The 15,558-nt window shown below is 50.0% G+C and overlaps 1 pseudogene across 1 annotated transcript in view; it reads right to left on the bottom strand.

Moving 5' to 3' along the window:
* LOC147092119 (NACHT, LRR and PYD domains-containing protein 3-like) overlaps positions 1-15,558 on the bottom strand; it is a 39,473-nt pseudogene that overhangs the window by 15,754 nt on the left and 8,161 nt on the right. The window contains exons 4-6 of the transcript XR_015074991.1: positions 8,505-8,676; positions 6,541-6,602; positions 2,119-3,858 (exon numbers count right to left, since the gene is read on the bottom strand). The product of XR_015074991.1 is annotated as an NACHT, LRR and PYD domains-containing protein 3-like (transcript). The remainder of the gene's footprint in view (positions 1-2,118; positions 3,859-6,540; positions 6,603-8,504; positions 8,677-15,558) is intronic.

Here is a 15,558-nt window from a genome sequence, read left to right as displayed (position 1 = left end):
GAGAGTATCGGCCCATTCTACACAATCTCTCATCATAGGACAGCCCTCTCATCCCAGGAATCAATCTGGTGAACCTTCGTTGCACCGCCTCCAAGGCAAGTATATCCTTCCTTAGATAAGGAGACCAAAACTGTGCACAGTACTCCAGGTGTGGTCTCACCAAGGCCCTGTACAATTGGAGCAAGACTTCCTTACTCTTATACTCCAACCCCCTTGCAATAAAGGCCAACATGCCATTTGCCTTCCTCACTGCTTGCTGTACCTGCATGCTAGCTTTCTGTGTTTCTTGCACGAGGACACCCAAATCTCTCCGAACGCCAACATTTGGAAGTTTCTCACCATTTAAAAAATATTCTGTTTTTCTGTTCTTCCTACCTCACATTTCCCTGCACAGAAACAAACTCCGGGAAATGAATAACCCGATTTTCCCGTCATGGAATCTCACTCAGTTCCAACGCCCCAGTTATTCGGGGAGACAGTCAGTAAAGGTGTTTATTAAATAAAGTGTGAAGCCTTTAAATGTCGCCCAGTCCGGTCTCATTGCCTGATGATCAGAACGACCCTCCTGGAGCTCAGTGAGCAGACCTGTCTCGTTATCTTTCGAGGAGACTGGGCCTATATTCTCTGGCGTTTAGAAGAATGAGAGGTGATCTCATTGAAACGTGTAAAATTCTTAGAGGGCTTGACAGGGTAAATGCAGGGAGGATGTTTCCCCCGGGCTGGGGAGTCTAGAACCAGGGGTCACAGTCTCAGGATAAGGGGTCGGCCATTTAGGACTGAGATGAGGAGGAATTTCTTCACTCAGAGGTGAATCTTTGGATTTCTCTGCCCCAGAGGGCTGTGGAGGCTCAGTCATTGAGTGTATTCAAGACAGAGAGCGATAGATTTTTGGACACTAACAGAATCGAGGGATATGGGGATCAGGCGGGAAAGTGGAGTTGAGGTAGACGATCAGTCATGATCTATTTTAATGGCGGAGCAGGTTCGAGGGGGCTGAATGGCCTCCTCCTGTTCCTATGTAACAGGCTCGAGGGGCTGAATGGGCCTCCTCCTGTTCCTGTGTAACAGGCGACAGGGGCTGAGTGGCCTCCTCCTGTTCCTGTGTAACAGGCTCGAGGGGCTGAATGGCCTCCTCCTGTTCCTGTGTAACAGGCGACAGGGGCTGAGTGGCCTCCTCCTGTTCCTGTGTAACAGGCTCGAGGGGCTGAATGGCCTCCTCCTGTTCCTGTGTAACAGGCGACAGGGGCTGAGTGGCCTCCTCCTGTTCCTGTGTAACAGGCTCGAGGGGCTGAATGGCCTCCTCCTGTTCCTGTGTAACACCCTCAAGGGGTTGAATGAGCCTCCTCCTGTTCCTGTGTAACAGTCTCGAGGGGGCTGAATGCTCTACTCCTGTTCCTATGCAACAGGCTTGAGGGGCTGAATGGTCTCCTCCTGTTACTGTGTAACAGGCTTGAGAGGCTGAATGGGCCTCCTCCTGTTCCTGTGTAACAGGTTCGAGAGGGCTGAATGGCCTCCTTCTGTTCCTATGTAACAGGCTCGAGGGGCTGAATGGGCCTCCTCCTGTTCCTGTGTAACAGGCTCGAGGGGCTGAATGGGCCTCCTCCTGTTCCTGTGTAACAGGCTCGAGGGGCTGAATGGCCTCCTCCTGTTCCTATGTAACAGGCTCAAGGGGGTTGAATGGCCTCCTCCTGTTCCTGTGTAACAGGCTCGAGGGACTGAAAGGCCTCCTCCTGTTCCTGTGTAACAGGCTCGAGGGGCTGAATGGCCTCCTCCTGTTCCTATGTAACAGGCTCAAGGGGGTTGAATGGCCTCCTCCTGTTCCTGTGTAACAGGCTCGAGGGGCTGAATGGCCTCCTCCTGTTCCTGTGTAACAGGCTCGAGGGGCTGAATGGCCTCCTCCTGTTCCTGTGTAACAGGCTCGAGGGGCTGAAAGGCCTCCTCCTGTTCCCTTTCATCTCACCCCATCATCATATCCTTCTATTCCTTTCTCCCACTTGTGCTTATCTAGCTTGCCCTTAAATGCAGTTATGCCTTTAGCTGAACTGCAATTTCACTTTTAAGTGGTGACAGCACCAACATAAAGAACTCAGATTAAGTTTACTGAATCAAAACAGTTACCCCAATTCCCGACATCTTAGCAGTGTGGGGAGCAACCTGTGGAGTCCTTCATGTCCAATGTAGCAGCTCTCCAGATCGAGTTCTTTTACAGTGTCACAGAGTCCAATGGCATGAGACAGGACCACACAGTCGATCGGGGTCAGTCGCAATAGTGCAAATGTAAGTGTCTCCACAGACCCCACTGTGGCCCGAGCCAGGGCTGTATTCTGAGACTCGAACAGGTAGTGCAACGTGTTGAGGAGGTCCCTTTGGCCGCTTTCACTCGCTGTCTTCCCAATCTGTCGTCCAATCTTCTCCTTCACCCAGTCAATCACTCGGCAGGTGGTTTGATGAAGAAATGGACCCAGAAACTCCTCTAGGGGATGAGCGGCCCTCGGGGAGGAGAGGCCAGCAACAAAACGGAGAAATATCTCAAATCACCCATCTTCCTCGCTGTGGGCTTCACGGGGGAGTTTCAGGATGTCCCCGGGATCTGGCGTCAGGAATTGTGCGAGTGCGGCTACAAACTCTTGGATGGTGAGGTGCGGGAATGTGTACACCACGCTCTGGGCAGAATCATCTCTCTCCAAAAGTTCCATCATGAACCCGGACAGGAACTGGGAAGGTTGCAGATTGTACTGGATCAAATCTCCATTTCTAAACACAATCTTCTTCTCGGAGACTCCCGTGAAGGCCATCGCACCAAGCTTCAGTAACACATCACGGGGGCTTTCAATCTCTCGGCCATGGTTTTTCAGAATGTTGTAGATATAGTAGGAATATAGTTGGGTGATGGTCTTGGGAACTTCTTGCTGATGTCTCCTGTCTCTTTGTGTAAAGAAGGGACCCAGTGACAGTCCGAGGATCCAGCAGTAGGAAGGGTTGTAGCTCATGGTGTACAGGATCTCGTTCTCCTCCACGTGTTTGAAAACAGCTGCTGCCACGTCCGATCTTCAAAACACTTGTTGAAATATTCCTTCCGCTCTTCACCAACAAATCCCAGGATTTCAGCACAGACACTGATCTCAGCCTTTTCCAATAAATGTAACGCAGTGGGGCAGCTGGTCACTAGCACTGAACATCCTGGGAGCAGCTTGTGCTGTATTAAACTGTACACAATGTCAGACACTTTGCACCGGTATTCGGGATCTGTGCACATGTGCTGAGGTTCTGTATTTCTCCGACTGTCAGCAAAATCGATCCTGTCCTTGAATTCATCCAAACCATCGAATATAAACAGCAATGCCTCTGGGATCTTCCCGAGCTCTCCCAGAACATTCCCCAAGTACGGATAGAAAACGAGTATCAGGTTCCACAAGTTTATTCGACAGTTAAGAGCGTTCAGCTGACGGAATTTGAAACTGAAAACAAATTGGAAGTGAGGGTAGATTTTCCCAGTGGCCCAGTCGTGCACCATCTTTTGTACCATTGTTGTTTTCCCAATTCCCGGGACCCCGCTCAATGATGCCGAACTCCCGGATTTGCATCTTCTCCGGGAGAAACTTCACTGGAACAATTGATGTGCTCGGATCTTTTCCAGTCTTCTCCGGAGGTGTTTCTCTCTCCACTTTTCGTGGTCCCGGCCTCTGGCCAGCAGCTCATGCTCGACAAGGGCGAGATGGCGAACAGCAGAGATGACCGTTAGCTCAGCATATCGATCAGGCAGCTGGAAAACCTTAACCTTCTCCTTCATTAGGATCGTGTTCGCCCTCAGTGTTTCGGTTTGGACCCGGAGAACTTCCTTGTGTTCCTCCTGAAGGCCTTCAATTAGAACAACAGCGGGCGTTGATCCAGTGCCTTTAACGTTGTAAAACGTCCCAAGGCGCTTCACAAGCGCATAAACCAGACAACAATCGACACCGAGCCACATGAGGAGATATGACGGACAAGTGACCAAAAGCTTGGTCAAAGAGGTAGGATTTAAGGAGCGTCTTAAAGGAGGCAAGAGAGGTAGCGAGGCGGAGAGGTTTAGGCAGGGAATTACAAAGCTTAGGGCCCAGGCAGCTGAAGGCACGGCCGCCAATGGTGGAGCGAAAAAAACCGGGGGATGCGCAGGAGGCCAGAATTAGAAGAGCGCAGAGATCTTGGAGGGTTGTAGGTGCTGGAGGAGGTTACAGAGATAGGGAGTGTTGTAGGGCTGGAGGGGGTTACAGAGATAGGGAGGGTTGTAGGGCTGGAGGAGGTTACAGAGATAGGGAGGGTTGTAGGGGCTGGAGGGGGTTACAGAGATAGGGAGGGTTGTAGGGGTTATAGGAGGTTCCAGAGATAGGGAGGGTTGTAGGGGCTGGAGGAGGTTACAGAGGTAGGGAGGGTTGTAAGGCTGGAGGAGGTTACAGAGATAGGGAGGGTTGTAGGGGCTGGAGGAGGTTACAGAGATAGGGAGGGTTGTAGGGGGTTATAGGAGGTTCCAGAGATAGGGAGGGTTGTATGGCTGGAGGAGGTTACTGAGATAGGGAGGGTTGTAGGGGGTTATAGGAGGTTCCAGAGATAGGGAGGGTTGTAGGAGCTGGAGGAGGTTACAGAGATAGGGAGGTTTGTACGGGCTGGAGGAGGGTGCTGAGATAGGGAGGAAGGACTGAGGACATGGGGGGATTTGAAAATAAGGATGAGAATTTTAAAATCGAGGCGTTGCCGGACCGGGAGCCAATGTAGGTCAGCGAGCACAGGGGGTGATGGGCGAACGGGACTTGGTGCGAGTAAGGATATGGGCAGCCGAGTTTTGGATGAGCTGAAGGGGTGATTTGATCAAAGTTTTCAAGATATTTCGGGGAACTGATAGGGTCGATAGAGAGGAACTATTTCAGCTGGTTGTGGGGGAGTCTAGAATTAGGGGTCATAGTCTAAAAATTAGAGCCAGGCATTTCAGGAGTCAAATTAGGAAACACTTCTACACACAAAGGGTGGTAGAAGTTTGTAACTCTTTTCTGCAAACTGCAGCTGATGTCAGGTCAATTGTTAAGTTTAAATCGGAGATTGATAGATTTTTGTTAATCAAAAGGTACTAAGGGATATGGAGCAAAGGCAGGGGATATGGGTTAGGTCACAGAGCAGCCATGATCTCATTGAATGGTGGAACAGGCTCGAGCGGCTGAATGGGCCTCCTCCTGTTCCTGTGTAACAGGCTCGAGAGGCTGAATGGCCTCCTCCTGTTCCTATGGTAACAGGCTCGAGGGGCTGAATGGCCTCCTCCTGTTCCTGTGTAACAGGCTCGAGGGACTGAATGGGCCTCCTCCTGTTCCTGTGTAAAAGGCTCGAGGGGCTGAATGGGCCTCCTCCTGTTCCTGTGTAACAGGCTCGAGGGGCTGAATGGGCCTCCTCCTGTTCCTGTGTAACAGGCTCGAAGGGCTGAATGGGCCTCCTCCTGTTCCTGTGTAACAGGCTCGAGAGGCTGAATGGCCTCCTCCTGTTCCTGTGTAACAGGCTCAAGGGGCTGAATGGGCCTCCTCCTGTTCCTGTGTAACAGGCTCGAGGGGCTGAATGGGCCTCCTCCTGTTTCTATGGTAACAGGCTCGAGGGGCTGAATGGGCCTCCTCCTGTTCCTGTGTAACAGGCTCGAGGGGCTGAATGGGCCTCCTCCTGTTCCTGTGTAACAGGCTCGAGAGGCTGAATGGGCCTCCTCCTGTTCCTGTGTAACAGGCTCGAGGGGCTGAATGGGCCTCCTCCTGTTTCTATGGTAACAGGCTCGAGGGGCTGAATGGGCCTCCTCCTGTTTCTGTGGTAGCAGGCTCGAGAGGCTAAATGGGCCTCCTCCTATTTCTATGGTAACAGGCTCGAGTGGCTGAATGGGCCTCCTCCTGTTCCTGTGTAACAGGCTCGAGGGGGCTGAATGGGCCAATCCTGTTCCTGTGTAACAGGCTCGAGGGGCTGAATAGGCCAATCCTGTTCCTGTGTAACAGTCTCGAGGGAGCTGAATGGGCCAATCCTGTTCCTGTGTAACAGTCTTGAGGGGCTGACTGGGCCAATCCTGTTCCTGTGTAACAGGCTCGAGGGAGCTGAATGGGCCAATCCTGTTCCTGTGTAACAGGCTGGAGGGAGCTGAATGTGCCTCCTCCTGTTCCTGTGTAACAGGCTCGAGGGAGCTGAATGGCCTCCTCCTGTTCCTGTGTAACAGGCTCGAGGGGCTGAATGGGCCTCCTCCTGTTCCTATGGTAACAGGCTCGAGGGGCTGAATGGGCCTCCTCCTGTTCCTATGGTAACAGGCTCGAGGGGCTGAATGGGCCTCCTCCTGTTCCTATGGTAACAGGCTCGAGGGGCTGAATGGACCTCCTCCTGTTCCTATGGTAACAGGCTCGAGGGGCTGAATGGGCCTCCTCCTGTTCCTGTGTAACAGGCTCGAGGGGCTGAATGGGCCTCCTCCTGTTTCTATGTTTAATGGTCAGGGACAAGCCTCCTGATAATCAGGACCAAAAATCAACGGATTGAAATCTTCACTCCGTTGCCTACCTGCTAACTGACGTGGCACATCAGATAAACAGCCATGTCCATGTAATCAAACGGATGGGAACCTGCTTAAATCAATTAGTTTTAATAAAACCAGAGCTATGCACTATTTTGCTGAAGTACATCATACAATCACAGAGCAATACCTCACAGAAGGAGGCCACTTGGCCCATCGTGCCTGTGCCGGCTCTTTGATAGAGCTCTCCGATTAGTCCCACTTCCCCTGCTCCTTCCCCACAGCCCTGTAAGTTTTTTCCCTTCCAGTATTTATCCAATTCCCCTTTTGAAAGTTACTATTGAATCTGCTTCCACCGCCCTTTCAGGCAGCGCATTCCAGATCACAACAACTCGCTGTGTAGAAAGAATTCTCCTCATCTCCCCCTCTGGTTCTTTTGCCGATTATCTTCAATCTGTGACCTCTGGTTACCGACCCTCCTGTCACTGGAAACAGTTTCTCCTTATTTACTCTATCAAAACTATTCATTATTTTAAACACCTCTATTAAATCTCTCCTTAACCTTCTCTGGTCTAAGGAGAACAACCCCAGCTTCTCCACGTAACTGAAGTCCCTCATCCCTGGTACCATTCTGGTCAATCTCCCCTTAACCTTCTCTGCTCTAAGGAGAACAACCCCAGCTTCTCCAGTCTCTCCACATAACTGAAGTCCCTCATCCCTGGTACCATTCTGGTCAATCTCCCCTTAACCTTCTCTGCTCGAAGGAGAACAACCCCAGCTTCTCCACATAACTGAAGTCCCTCATCCCCTGGTACCATTCTGGTTAATCTCCTCTTAACCTTCTCTGCTCTAAGGAGAACAACCCCAGCTTCTCCAGTCTCTCCACATAACTGAAGTCCCTCATCCCTGGTACCATTCTGGTTAATCTCCTCTGCACCCTCTCCAAGGCCTTGACATCCTTCCTAAAGTGTGGTGCCCAGAATTGGACACAATACTCCAGCTGAGGACTAACCAGTGTTTTATCAAGTTTTGGAATAACATCCTTGCTTTTGTACTTTATTCCTCGATTAATAAAACCTGGGATCCCGTGTGCCTTGATCTTCCACCTTCAGAGAGTTGTGTATGTACACCCCCAGGCCTCTCTGTTCCTGTGCCCCCTTTAACATTGTACCATTTAGTTTATGTTGCCTCTCCTCATTCTTCCTACCAAAATGAATCACTTCACACTTCTCTGCATTAAATTTCATCTGGCCACGTGTCTGCCCATCTCCCCAGTCTGTCCATGTGTCCTCCTGAAGTCTGTTACTGTCCTCCTCACTGTTTCCTACATCGCATTTACAGCACTGAGATTGTATTCGGTGTGAGATTGTACGGTCATAGCGAGAGGATTCGAGTACAGGAGCAAGGATGTCTTGCTGCAGTTGTACAGGGCCTTGGTGAGACCACACCTTGAGTATTGTGTGCAGTTTTGGTCGCCTTATCTGAGGAAGGATGTTCTTGCCATGGAGAGAGTGCAGCGAAGATACACCAGACTGATACCTGGGATGGCAGGAATGACGTATGGAGAGCGATTGGGTCGATTAGGCTTGTACTCGCTGGAGTTTAGAAGAATGAGAGGGGATCTCATTGAAACTTATAAAATTCTAACAGGACGAGACAGACTAGATGCAGGAAGGATGTTCCTGATGGTCGGGGAGTCCAGAGCCAGGGTTCACAGTCTAAGGATAAGGGGTAAGCCATTTAGGACTGAGATGAGGAGGAATTTCTTCACCCAGAGAGTGGTGAACCTGTGGAATTCTCTACCACAGAAGGCAGTTGAGGCCAATTCATTAAATATATTCAAGAAGGAGTTAGATATATTTCTTAAGGCTAAAGGGATCAAGGGGTATGGGGAGAAAGCAGGGACAGGGTACTGAATTTGGATGATCAGCCATGATCTCATTGAATGGCGGAGCAGGCTCGAGGGGCGGAATGGCCGACTCCTGCTCCTATCTTCGATGTTTCTATGTACCCTGCTCCTCCATGTCTTTCAATACTTGCTCCAACTTTGGTACTTTGTGACGCATTTCCACAAAGGAGGCCCACATCACACGTTGCGCCCGAGAACCTGTCTCCATCACCAGATTCAGAAGCAGTTTGGCAGCGGCAGCCCTGTCTCCGTTCTCCGCCAACTCACTGACACTCTGGAAAAAAAAATAACAATCAACATATTACACGGTATCTACAGCACAGGAACAGGCCCATTCGGCCCAACTGCTCCGTGCCGGTGTTTACGCTCCACATGAGCCTCCTCCCACCCCTCTTCATCTCACCCCATCAACATATCCCTCTATTCCTTCCTCCCTCGTGTGTTTATCTAGCCTCTCCGTAAATAGCATCTGTGCTGTTCGTCTCAACCGCTCCCTGTGGTAGCGAGTTCCGCATTCGCATCACTCTCTGGGTAAAGTGACATCACTCCCTGGTGTCCTGGCCAATATTTAACCCTCAATCGACGCCATTAAAGCAGATTATCTGGTCATTATCGTGGGAGCTTGCTGTGCGCAAACTGACTGCTGCGTTTCCTACATTACAACACTTGCTCTTTGCTATTCCACTGCCGAATATGCCTGCCCTGCATGGGAAAGATCTACTCATGCCAAGAAGATGGATGCCATTCTGAATGCAAGCTGCCGATTTATCACAGGTTGCTTAAAACCAACAAACACCAACAGCCTATATATCCTGGCGGGAATCGCTCCCCCTGATATAAGAAGAACGGTAGCCAGCAAGAAAGAGCGACTCCATCAAACATCAGATGAGAGACACCCTCTGCATTGTCATACACCTACACCCAGCCGCCTAAAGTCAAGAAAGAGCTTCATGAACAGTGTTGTTCCATTACAATCGACCTCATCTGAAGCCCGCATCGCCTTGTGGAAAGACCGGCTCGCCAGTCTTGAACAACCCCCAGCGATGGAAATTTTACCTGATGAAAGCCTTCCCCCAGGAGCTAATTGCAACTGGGCAACCTGGAAGTGCCTTAACAGACTTAGGACCGGTGTAGGTTGCTCAAAGGTGTCACTAAGCAAATGGGGATATTCAACCAGCCCGACAACTTGTGAATGTGGAACTGAGGCACAGACTATGCAACATCTCCTGCAATGCCCATCGTTAGAGGAACCCTGCACTGTTGCCGATCTTGTCGAATCCAACAACAAGGCGCAAAAATGTGTCCAGTTCTGGCTGGGCTATGTATAGACTGTCCGTGGACACGATAAGAAGAACAGTGACTACACCTCACGGCTAACTAACAGAAAGCAGAGAGTCGGGATAAATGGGTCATTTTCCGGTTGGCAAACTGTAACTAGTGGGGTGCCACAGGGATCAGTGCCGAGGCCTCAACTATTTACAATCTATGTTAATGACTTGGACAAAGGGACAGAGTGTAATGTAGCCAAATTTGCTGATGATACAAAGATAGGTGGGAAAGCAAATTGTGTGGAGGACACAAAGAATCTGCAAAGGGATATAGACCGGCTAAGTGAGTGGGCAAACATTTGGCAGATGGAGTGTAATGTGGGAAAGTGTGAGGTTATCCACTTTGGTAGGAAAAATTAAAAAAACAAAATTATTTAAATGGAGAGAGATTACAGAGGGACCTGGGGGTCCTTGTGCATGAAACACAAAAAGTTAGCATGCAGGTACAGCAAGTAATCAAAAAGGCTATGGAATGTTGGCCTTTATTGCAAAGGGGGTTGGAGTATAAAAGCAGGGAAGTCCTGCTCCAACTGTACAGGGTATTGGTGAGACCACACCTGGAGTACTGCGTACAGTTTTGGTCTCCTTATTTAAGGAGGGATATGTAAAGTCTGTGGGTTGTTTAGTTAATTAATACACAGACTCCAAGAGTAACTTAAAACAGGACTTTACTATTCGAAGGTCAGGGCGAATCTGCCCAATAAATCCTGACACAGCACTTATATACCGGTGTGGTCACCGTCGGTATTACAGTATACAGAAGCCAACAAAGTAGTGCAACACCTAAAGTAGTTCTCTTAAAGGTGTACGGTTACATACAATAGTTCTCTTAAAGGTAGACGGGTACATACACTACAATCCTCCCTTTTTAGCTTACAACATACTGATTCCCCATTAAACATACATTATAACATATATACAACTTTATGCAAGACAGTTCACAGATTCAGTCTCTCTGGAGGTTTCCGGACTCTGTCCGGATAACGCCTCGGTGGTGTCGTAACTCCCGGCGGGGTAGCAGGTGCTTCTGGCAAGGTCGATTCGGCTTGAAGGACAATGTCAGGTTCATCTGATTCCAGTATTACCAGATCGGAGGTAGGTGTTCTGGGTATCTCTGTCTCAACATTAACCGTGTAAGGTGGTGGAGTAGGTTGGCCATTTGTGGCTGACCCTATGATCTGGTCAACATGGCGCCTTATTATACTGTCCCCAATGTCCACCGTATACATCAACGGCCCTAGCCTTTTTCCAATAGTTCCAGGCTGCCATTTCTCGGTACGGTAGTCCCGGGCCAAAACTTGTTGACCTATCTGAAAAGATCTAGTTGGCCTTTCATTCATGCCCTGGAATTGCCGGTTCTCTACGTCCCTTCTGACGTTTGGCTTAAGCAAATCCAGCCGGCATCTTAGTCGTCTATTAAAAAACATCATGGCGGGAGTTTGATTTGTGACCGCATGTGTTGCATTCCTGTACGCCAACAAGAAGCTATCCACCTTATGTTGTAAGTTAATGGCTTCATTACCCATGGCCTTTATGGCCTTCTTGAAGGTCTGGACAAACCTTTCAGCCAATCCATTGGAGGCGGGATGGTATGGGGCTGACGTGTAGTGCTTAACCCCATTGCTCTTTAAGAATTTCTTGAATTCTTCGGACACAAATTGCGGTCCATTATCAGAACAGATCTGTTCCGGCAGCCCATTCCTAGCAAACATGGTCCTTAACACTGTGATGGTTTTTTCCGTGGTGGTGGTGGACATCTTTATTACCTCCGGCCACTTGGAGTGTGCATCCACCGCTATTAGAAACATTGAGTCCATAAATGGACCAGCAAAGTCGATGTGTACCCTTTGCCAAGGAGATGAGGGCCACTCCCATGGATGCAGAGGAGCCTGTGGTGGCGCGTTTTGGACCTTCTGGCATCCTAGACAGCTCTTAGTGATTTCTTCGATGTCCCCATCAATGCCTGGCCACCACACGAACGCTCTTGCTAGGTTCTTCATTTTCACTCCACCCAGATGTCCCTCGTGCAGCTCCTTTAACACCTTCTGTTGAAGTTTGGGTGGAATCACCACTAGATCCACACATCAGGGTTCCTCGACACACTGACAGCTGTTCTTTTCTCTGCGAAAATGCTGGCAGCGTTGGTTCGCCCTGTGCTGGCCATCCCTCCACCGTTAAATCATAGACTCGTGAGAGAGTCGGGTCATTTCTTGTTTCGTTTTCGATCATCGAATTTGTTACTGGTAGACATTCCACTATGGATGAGTGGAACATCTCTACCGGGTCCACTGTAGTCGCTTCTTCTACTATCGGCAATGGCAAACGCGATAACCCATCAGCATTTCCATGCTGTTTGGACCTTTTGTATTCGATGTCATATTGGTGTGCCCCAAGTAACACGGACCACCTCTGTAACCTTTGCGCTGTCATGGTGGAAACGGCCTTGTTAGGGTTGAATATGGACACCAACGGCTGGTGGTCTGTCAGTAATGTGAACTTCTTGCCCTGCAGGTAATGATTGAATTTCTTTACGCCCCACACAAGGCTGAGGGCCTCCCTATCTATTTGAGCATAATTTCGCTCCGCGGAGGTCAATGATCGGGACGCGAATGCCACTGGCCTTTCCGAGCCATTTGGTAACTTGTGTGAAAGTACTGCTCCAATTCCATAGGGGGAAGCATCACAAGCTAGACGAAGAGGTAACGTTGGGTTGAAATGAGCCAACACTTCTTCAGAGGTAATCAACGCCTTGCTTCTGCGAAAGGCCTTTTTACATTCCTCACTCCACTTCCATGGTACTTCTTTCCGCAACAGAGCATTCAGCGGATGCAGCACCGTGGATAGATTCGGTAGAAACTTGTGATAATAATTAATCAACCCCAAGAATGATCTTAACTGTGATACGTTTTCCGGAGCGGGGGCCTTCACGACAGCTTCTATCTTGTCAGGTGACTTGTGCAGCCCCTCTTGGTCAATGACATGACCGCAGTACGAGATCCGTTTTTGGAAGAACTCACATTTCTTGCGATTAACTCGAAGGCCATATTCCTTCAACCTAGTGAGCACCAGTTTCAAATTTGTGAGGTGTTCTTCCTCGTCTTGTCCCGTAATCAGGATATCGTCTAAGTAACACTGCGTGCTTGGAATTCCTTGTAATACCTGCTCCATGGCCCTCTGCCAAATTGCTGGAGCCGAAGCTACCCCAAAAACCAGTCTATTATAATGATACAAGCCTCTGTGTGTGTTGATGGTGAGGTACTGACGCGACTCTTCCTCGACTTCCATTTGTAAGTATGCCTGTGCCAGGTCTATCTTGGTGAAGTGTTTCCCTCCAGCCAACGAAGCAAAGATATCTTCAATCCGCGGAAGCGGGTATTGTACCGTGTGAAGCACCGGATTCACTGTGATCTTGAAGTCTCCGCAGATGCGGACCTTCCCCGGTCCCCCTGGCTTGTTACTTGGTGAAGACTTCATGACGGGAACAATGGGCGTGGCCCACTCACTCCAGTCCACTTTTGACAGTACCCCTGATCGTTCAAGTTCTTCCAGTTCTGCCTCCACAGCAGGTCGTATCGCGTAAGGTACCGATCTGGCTTTGAAAAATTTTGGGCTTGCATGTTCTGCAATCTTAACCTTTGCTTTAATTCCTCGCAGTGTTCCCAGTCCTTGCTGGAATACCTCTTTAGCTTCGTCCAATATTCTGGACAACCGTTCAGGTTTGACATCTTCCTTTCCGGAATCTACCGTCATGGTGTTTAGTGAATGCCAGTCTATCTTTATTTTCCTGATCCACTCCCGTCCCAGAAGTGGTGGACCTCCCTCAGGCAACACATACAGGTCCATCCTTTGGTGATCTTTGTCCTTGTATCTCACCTTGACTTCTATCTTTCCGATGGGGTATACTTTGTGCCCCGTGTATGTCTGCAATACTAGTTCCGTATCCCGTAGGGGAATATGCTTGAATAACTTTTTATAATCATGCTTATTCATGACCGTCAACGCCGATCCGGTGTCCACTTCCATTTTCACTTGGACTTTTGCAATCTGTAGTGTGATCCAGATAGCTTGTCGGTCAGCTTCATTACTCACATTGTGAATTCTCAGACTATCCAGTTCCTTGCAGTTGGAGTGTGAGTCCGAATTCTGTCCTTCCGGACTCTTCCTAGTCACCTCATGTACCTTTCTGTACCTCTTTTGTGGTGACTCATTATTGTTGGTCTTCTTTCCTGACCGGCATACCTTAGCTATGTGACCGAGCTTGCCACATTTCCTACATTCCTGGTTTTTAAACCAGCATTGGTTCTGGTCGTGTGTTGTCTTCCCACAACGATAGCATTTCGTTGTACCCGAAGTAATTTACTGCACACTGAGTGCCGCTGCCTTTAGCTGCATTTCCGCCGTTCCTTTCGCTGCGGCTTCGTTCGATGCAGCAATAAGGACAGCCTTATCAAGTGTAAGATCGTTCTCTTCGAGCAGTCGTTTTTGTGTTTCTTCCTTTGACATTCCGCACACGAATTTGTCTCTGAGTGCCTCTGCCAGATTTTCCCTAAACTGACAGTGTTTCGCTAGCCTACGCAGTTCAATCAGGTACTCCGCGTTGCTTTCCTCTTTCCGTTGCGTTCTCGCGTAAAATTTGGATCGTTCCACTAACATCAGTGGTGCGGGGTTAAAATGATCCTTCAGGACAGCAACAATATCATCGAAAGTCTGATCCGCCGGTTTAGCTGGTGCTAGTAGATGCTTCAAGAGCCCGTATGTCTTCGCGCCCATCGAGTTTAGCAAGGTTATAGCTTTGTCATCTTCTTCTATTTTATTGGCCTCACCATAGATCTCAATGCGTTCCACATACGTGGCCCAGTCTTCTACCTCGGAATTAAAATCGTTGATGTTACCATGCTTAGGCATCTTCCTCTCTTCCTGATAACACCACGGATTATTTCTTTAAATTTTCTTTTTTTTTCAAGATGGCGGTTCCCGCGAAAATGGCGGTTTCCCGCGCTTATCTTCTCTCCCCGCCCACTTCAATGGCGGTTCCCCGCTTCTGTCTTCTTCCCCGCCTAATGGCGGCTTCCCGTGTTTCTTCCCTGGCGGGAGGGGTACACTTTCCCCACGGGCGACGGCCACTGGCTTTCAGGTTCACAGCCTGCGCGTCGGCTTCAGTGCTTTCCCTTTCCTCGGCAGGGCAACCGGCGCTGGGTACACCCCGTTGACGGCGAACAGTTTCAGCCGCTGGGCTGGCTCTCGCTCAGTTCCCCTTGCTCGGGCTCTGTCTCTCTCCCGCTCGCTCGGCTCTACCGGCGCTGGGTACACCCCGTTGACGGAGAACAGTTTCAGCCGCTAGACTGGCTCTCGCTCAGTCTCCCTTGCTCGGCTCTGCCTCTCCCGCTCGCTCGGCTCCCAATCGCGCCTCCCAGCCCTCTCGCAGTCCGGTGCTTCCCTCCCCGGCTGCGGCTGAGTTTTTATATCTTCCCGCGCCTACGCTCCCGGTCGCAGCGCTTCGTGGCTTCGGTCGCTGCCCGGCCTTTTTCGCCGGTCGCGGTCTAGCTGTCTCACGACGCCGTTGCGTCCCCAGCCTGTCTGTACCGCGGCTTCCTTGCTCCACGCTGCCCCAGTCTCAGCGCCTCTGGGCCCGACTTCTGTCCGGCTCCTTTCCCCCTCGACTGTGGTCGAGTGCACCGCCCTTATCCTCCGGTTATTCTTTTTACTTTTCCCTTACTCACAGTCACCGCGGCCGGCTTGCTTCTCGTGCTGATCGGCTCACTCCTCACCGTGGCAGAAGGGACAGTCAGTGCCTGTTGCTGATGGAAGTCTTTGTCTCTAAATTCTTC

This window comes from Somniosus microcephalus, unplaced genomic scaffold (genome assembly GCF_052327205.1).
Source record: "Somniosus microcephalus isolate GS21.2 unplaced genomic scaffold, FLI_Smic_1.0 unresolved_chr2, whole genome shotgun sequence".
NCBI classification, from domain to species: domain Eukaryota; kingdom Metazoa; phylum Chordata; class Chondrichthyes; order Squaliformes; family Somniosidae; genus Somniosus; species Somniosus microcephalus.
The sequence above is the reverse complement of the archived record's forward strand: the minus strand, read 5'-3'. Positions and strand labels throughout refer to the sequence as shown.